This window comes from Malania oleifera, chromosome 9 (assembly GCF_029873635.1).
Source record: "Malania oleifera isolate guangnan ecotype guangnan chromosome 9, ASM2987363v1, whole genome shotgun sequence".
Classification (NCBI taxonomy): Eukaryota; Viridiplantae; Streptophyta; class Magnoliopsida; order Santalales; family Ximeniaceae; genus Malania; species Malania oleifera.
Window position 1 is genome coordinate 26746921 of NC_080425.1, and position 7095 is coordinate 26754015.

Here is a 7095-nt window from a genome sequence, read left to right on the forward strand (position 1 = left end):
AAGGTTGACAACAAGAAAGACATAGAGTTAAATGATCTCAAGAATCAAATCAAAGATAAGGATAAAATTATTTACAACTTCACAAAAGGAAAGGAAAACCTTGATAAGATGATTGGCTTACAAAGAATGTCTATAAATAAAGAAGACATTGGTTTCAATGGAATTGAAAATAAAAAGAAAAAGAATTCCTACATGGGATATTTCTCGAAAGAATCCAAAGACTATACTTGCACATCTTCTAATGCCGACACAAACACCATATGCTATCAATGCAAGAAAAAAGGGCATATAAAGTTTGAATGTCCGTTTAAGAGGTAAGGTGTTAAAATCAAACAAGTATGGAAAATAAAAGAAACCTCCCTTGAAAAATCCTTCGGACCCAAGAAAATATGGGTACCAAAAATGAAATAATGACTTCACACATATATAAAATAGAAAATGGCATTGTTGGCCAAAATCATAGGATGACTTTTTACAAGGCTTAACTTAAGAAAATATCAAATCTGAGCTTATTATATAAGCGCCTTGATGTTACATGCTACATGGTTATTTGCCTACATGTGATGTATTGATATGCTATATGCTACATGTGTATTAATTAACATGACTTGATTGAAAAGTATGACTCACTATGTTGAAAATTGAGAATGAGATTATTGAGCTTAAGCATAAATTTTTGATATAAGGATAATTCTTGAACATGCATGATTTTAAATGAATCACATGGATAAACATACTGTTCTTTATCTATGAGTTATGAAAGATATAGTAGTTATATTGGTATCCATGAACTATACATTATGTGATATTAAGCTTTGGTATCTATAAAGTATTTTTGGTTTCACATGTTAAAAATTTCAATAGATATCAAATCTAAAAGCTCACTTGGTATCACAAAGTAAAATTATTTATGAGCATGATGTGACATTGATGATCTTAGCATGATATTGATATTTGATACATGATATGATTCAATATTTTACATGAGATGATAAAAGAAAAATTAATAACAAAACTGAATGTATTGAATTCAGGGGGAGTGTCATGAATCATTAATCAATTGATATCATGAATTAAATTTTAAATTTTAAATTGGTATCATAAAAACCATCAAATTAATATCAGCTGGTATCTTGAATACATGCTGTGAGCTACACACTACCCATGCTATATTGAAAAATAATAACTTAAGTGTGTACACATGTTTGGAATACATGGTTATTGATATGCTTAAAATGATTTGTATTTGAATTTAAATCATTTCTTTTCTTTTTGATTGATGTTAAAAGGGGGAGAAGCTGTGAAGCAAAAAAAAAAAAAAAATTGAGCATAAACATTATATCTATTCAAAAGAAGTATTTAAGTACTTAATAATGATTGAAAAAACTTGTAAAACCAAAAGTGATGAGCATGATTGATGAAATTAATATTGATTTTATTAAGATGAAGCTTATTGAAAGGGGGAGCCTTTTTAAGGCTTACTCAAATTTTTGCTCCTTATTTGTTATCATAAAAAATGGAGAGATTGTTGGCCTTACAAGGTTTAAAATCTTGTTATCTTGTTTTGATGCTAACAAACAATTGGAATTTAACATATTCGTATAAGTAATGTTATTTCAGGGCTCACATATGAGAAAGTAAGGTCAAAGTGCTCACAAGGATCAAATGAACCTTAAATGAGTCAAAGTATGGATTTAAAGATGATATATTAAACCTTGAAGAATATGAGGTCATGCATGATTTGTTGAAAGCCAAGGAATGTTTAAAGGGGAAAGAGCCAAAGAAAAGTAAAGTGAGAGAGCTCAAAGAATATTAAAGCTTGAAGACCAAGAAAGGGCCAAAGCAAGTATGAAGGCTTGAGCGTTTAGAATGTTAATGTCTTAGAAGTCTCATGTAAGTGCTTTAATGTTTAAAATATCGTTTGAAATATTTTGAAACTCTTAGGTTAACTTCTTGGACCTAGATACCTTTTAACATACTTAGAAAATATTTTTATAAGGTTAAAAATTATTTTAAAAAGGTTAGAATCATTTTTGGAATGAAAAGCACCAAAAAGAGTTTTTCCAAATGCTGTCAGTTTGTATACATCCACATTGAGGTGAATTTTTCTCTATCAAAATCTCCTTATTTTAAAATGTGTTCAACATGAAAGTTGTAGGATTTTCTCTTAGATTTCTTTTGACACCAAGAACACCTAATTTGGAGTCATACAAAAAAAAGTTATGGCCAAAATACTGAAGCGGGGTCACAATTGTTAGTCATTTGAACACTATTCACGGGAGGAACTTTAGCTGTCTGAACAACACACAGAACGACCTCAGACATCTGAAGAATAAGCTCAGCCATCTGAAGATTTTTTGGGACAGAACTGAAACAGGCAGTAGCTGTTTAGACGTCTGAACCCAGCACTTCAGACATCTGAACTCGACACTTCAGATGTTTGAACCCTCTTTTCAGACATTTGAACACTGTTTAACGGGCAAATTTTTTAAAATCTAATTTTTTAAAAATAGCCGTTTTGAGCTCCAAATTTTCTAACAACTTGGGAAACTCTCTAAGGAAACTTTAGCAACAAAGAAACTTTTGAAAGCCTATAAATACATGGTTTTGCAAATCAAAATACAACCAAGAATTGAAAAATCTGTTTTGAGAAGCTGAAAGCACTCTTGTTCTTCCAAAGTTCTCTTCCTCACTCATTGCAAATCTCTTTTTCTGAGATATTCTAAAGTGCTAATCCTTGCTCCTCTAAATTCCTACTACTAATCGTCATCTAAGAAGGATATTGGTGAATTCTACACTTAAGCTTCATTGTATTTCATATTGATATTTTACATTGAAGTATATAGTGCTAAAATTTTACTAACTTTCTCTTTGAGAGAGTATACTTGTACGCAGATCTTATATTATGTTTCTTGTAGTTCTTTGATGTTCCAAGGATTGTTTGGATCATTGGCTAAGCAAAGAGATATTGCTTAGAGAGGCGGGCTCTAACCTAAAGGAGTGACCGAACGAGGGGACATCGTTTGGAGAGGCGGCCTCTAGCCTAGTGAAGGAGTTTTTGAGCGTGGGGTGTCGCTTGTAAATGTTTTGTTCCACCCGTCAACGAAACATGTTTAGTGAATCTTTTGGTGGTTTTCCAAAGGCGAGGACGTAGGCTGTGTATAAGCCGAACCTGGTAAAATTCCCCGTCTCATTCTCTCTTTCCCTATTCTTTATTTTCAGTTCATATACAACTGCATGGATGCTTTAAATATCTAAATTATACATACTACGCATATTTGGAAATCAAGTAAACTTAGAGTCTAATTTTGATTTGGGTTGCGAAAACCGATAAGGAGTACATTGGTTACACCATATCTTGCGGAAACCATATGGGAGTACGTTACTTGGTTAACATCCCAAAGATAAATTTACTAAGAGTTTATTTGAATTCTAAATATTTGGAAAGAGTGAGTGGATTCATTTATATAGGGGTTTACATCAGGAAGCATAAATTCTCATTCACTACAGGGCTTGGTTCAAATTTGGCTAATATCAACAAACAACCATTTTGAGTTTTTATATTACGTAAGTGCTGTGTATTGGCTTGTTTGTTTGCTTTCTAATTATAGTTGATTGGTTTGGTTGAATGATTGGATGTTTGTATGATTAAGGATTAAATAAAGAAACTAAGTTCTTGAGTGCTTAAAAAATCAAACAAATAAGTCACAAATTGGTTAAAAGAAATAAAATAAGTTTAAGAATTCTAAAAAGGAATTAAATGAAAATTTTAAAAGCCAATTCACCCCCCCTTTTGAGAAGTTATTCCTAATTTCAGGATACAATACCAGAATATAGGAAAAGAATTTGAGGATTTGTTCTATGGTCTGAATGCAAGATTTTCGTGGTGGTTTCTGTGTTTTCTTGGGGTGACGATTTAGGAAAGCCATAGTAAACTATAGATGAGTCGTGTGTTTAGGTCGCAGGATTGGATTTTGGGGTAGGAACAAGGGAAATAGTTGACACTGAATTTGAGGTTTTAGTTGGATGAAGTAAAGTAGATCTGCATAGGATTTTAAAATAGTGTTTTGTGTATTTTCAGGATGGATCTAGATAGCAGTGGTACAAATCCTGAAGGTGACAGACTAGGACCCTACAGTATGGGAGGTGGAGATACAGATGCCATACTATGCAGCGTCACCCAGCAAGTGATGGCTGAGATGGCTAGGAGTGGAGGAGAGCGTAGCTGCACGATCGAGCAGTTTACGCGGATGAGGCCTCCTTCTTTTGCTGAAGGACCTGATCTAATTGTGGTTGAGAATTGGGTTCAGGATGTCAAGGAGATTTTAGTAGTACTAGCATGTATAGACGAGCAGAAAGTGGTGTTTGCGATGTTTAAATTGACAGGAGAGGCAAAGCGCTGGTGGAGATTAGCGCATATAATTGAGGAGTAGAGGCCGAATCCAGTGCCAGTGTCATGGAGTCGGTTTAAGGAACTATTCTTTGAGCTATATTTCCCTGCCATCGTTTGGAGCACAAAGGCAGCAGAATTTTTGCATCTGTTTTAGGGGTTGATGACGGTGACACAGTATGTTACACGATTTCTTAAGTTATACTATTTCGCCCCACATTTAGCACCAAACGAAGAGAAAAAGGCCAGGAAGTTTGAAGAAGGATTGAAGTAGAGTTTATTTTAGCAAGTTATCGGCTTTCGAGCTCAGGCGTTTGCAGATGTGGTGGATAGAACTGTTGTTATTGAGAGTGGTATGCAGAGAAGCGTTGTAGCTTAGGGTCAGAGGAAGAGGCCTGCGCCTCAGAATTTACAGGCGAGCTCTAGCCGAGGGCCATGGAGAGGAGATCACTATGGAGGTTGTCAGGGACGAAGGACGGGCCGTGGTGGTTTTCAGGGTGGACGGACTGCTCCTACCTGTCCTAGATGTGGCCGCAGACATCTAGGTGAATGCAGGATGGGTGAGGACGTCTGCTATCATTATGGGAGACCTGGGCACAGATCTTGGTCGTGTCAGGGATTGGCACCTCGGGCACCATCTCCTAGACCATATCGGGGTGGTTTTCAGGTGCCTCGTGGAGGACAGTAGAGAAATACGGCACCGGTGAGAGTGTACGCATTGACACCGGGTGACGCCGATGCAGCTGGAGACGTAGTTACAGGTACCCTTACTGCTTTCTCATTTATAGCTATTATTTTATTTGATATAGATGCCACCCACTCTTTTGTTTCTATGGTATATGCTAAATTAACTGGGTATGAGGCACTGTTGTTAGATATTGTAAGAACCCGAACCGTGAAAATGGGTTTATATATAGAAAGAGAGGGACATTTTGGTAAAAGAGCAGATTCATCGATGAAGTCGGAGTTTGTTGACGAAGCCTGTGTTTTTCTCATCGACGAAATTCAGAGATTCGTCGACGAGGAGAAGTTGAGGGGTCTCAGAAAAATCAGCGATCTCAGATTCGTCGACGAGGCCACTGATTTGTCAACGAATTACCCCAAGTCAAGGGGCTATAAAAGGAAATTCTCTTTTCTTCTTCATTGAGTTTCTCAAATATCTCTCTCTCTCTCTCTCTAAACCTCTCCCTACTCTCTCTCTCTCTAGATTTCTTCGCCGATTGTTGATAGAATCGGGAAATGGAAGTTATCACGAGGATCGTGGAAGGATTCTCTACAACTTCTATGGATCGGAATCTCATTTAAGAGGTTTTCGGGTTTTGGAAAAAAATCGAGGTAAGGCTCGGTTTTTATTTCTGATCTAGTAGTTTTGTAGAGGATGGTCTTGTGAGTATATTCTGTACTGTGATTTGTAGGTTTTGGAACTCGGTTCGCTGTTTAGGAGTCTTGGAGTTCGGGATTTGTTATACGGGGTTAAGGTAAGGGGAACTTTGTTTATATTGGTTCTTTTGAAATCTGACTCGGTGGAACTGTGGTCCATGGTCTTTTGCGTGTTTTGGCCACTCATTTTGGGGGATCTAACGGGGAAAATTATGGGTTTTTCATTATTGCAGTTTTTGGAAAAAGGGGGCGACGGGTTGAATCTTGGGTTTAGTTGAAAACCGAGTATATGTGTGATTTATACTGTGATATTGGGATAGACGTGCCTTGACTTTGTTTAAACTGTATTCTTTTGGAAAACCATGATTTAGATTACCAAATGAGAGTGGTTTGTTTGGTTATATAAGCATGCATGTGTGTGTGATATGCGGAATTGCTGATAGGATCCCGATTCCAAAATGATTTCAAGGACTAAGAGTGACCGGCTCTATATTCGAGAGCATGTGTTTATTGCCTGCCATGTAGGCAAGAGTGTCCGGCTCTATATCCAAAGGCGTGAGCCTATTCCGGTAGATCAGGCCGAAGGGTGTAGATTTACCAGTTAGCACCCGTATGATGCCATGGGAGTCGAGGACTAGCCATGTGCCGGTGGCGTCGTGCTTCACGGATTGGCTACGGGCCAATACCGGAATGCCAGACTGGCTTCGGGCCAAAGGGTGTGACGACACCAAGATTGCTGATCATGTGTATGCACTGTGTAAATTAGTACTGGATTTGCATTTAATTGCGCGTATGTTGCATCATGATAACACTCAAATGCCACACACCGATATAACCTATGTTCTTCCTTACTGAGAGGTGTCTCACCCCTGCTGTACGTACAATTTTACAGGTCCTTCGAGTAACCGAAACTAGCGTCCTGGTGTAGGGAGCGTAGTGGCCGGTGTACTGCGTTAGTGCTTGGGTAAGTGCTAGGACTATAGTTTTTTTTTTATGCCATTTTGAGTTGTATTTGGGCACCCAGTTTGTACATTTCGATAAAGCTGTGTTTGGCTTGTGTATAGACTCTAGTATGGTACTGCATATGTTGATATAGAATGACTTTTTCCGCTGCGCATATGATTGTGGTTGGATGTGTTTAGGGTGCTTGGGAACCCTACGGGGTCGGACCCTCATCCATAGTACTGTATCTATGATGATTTGTATGATACAGGGACAGGTTAGGTTACATTTTCACCCCTGGGCCCCATTTCGGGGTTCGGAGTGTGACAGCTTGGTATTAGAGTTAATCAGGTTACTAGATCTTGTAGACTTGGTTAGGCTTA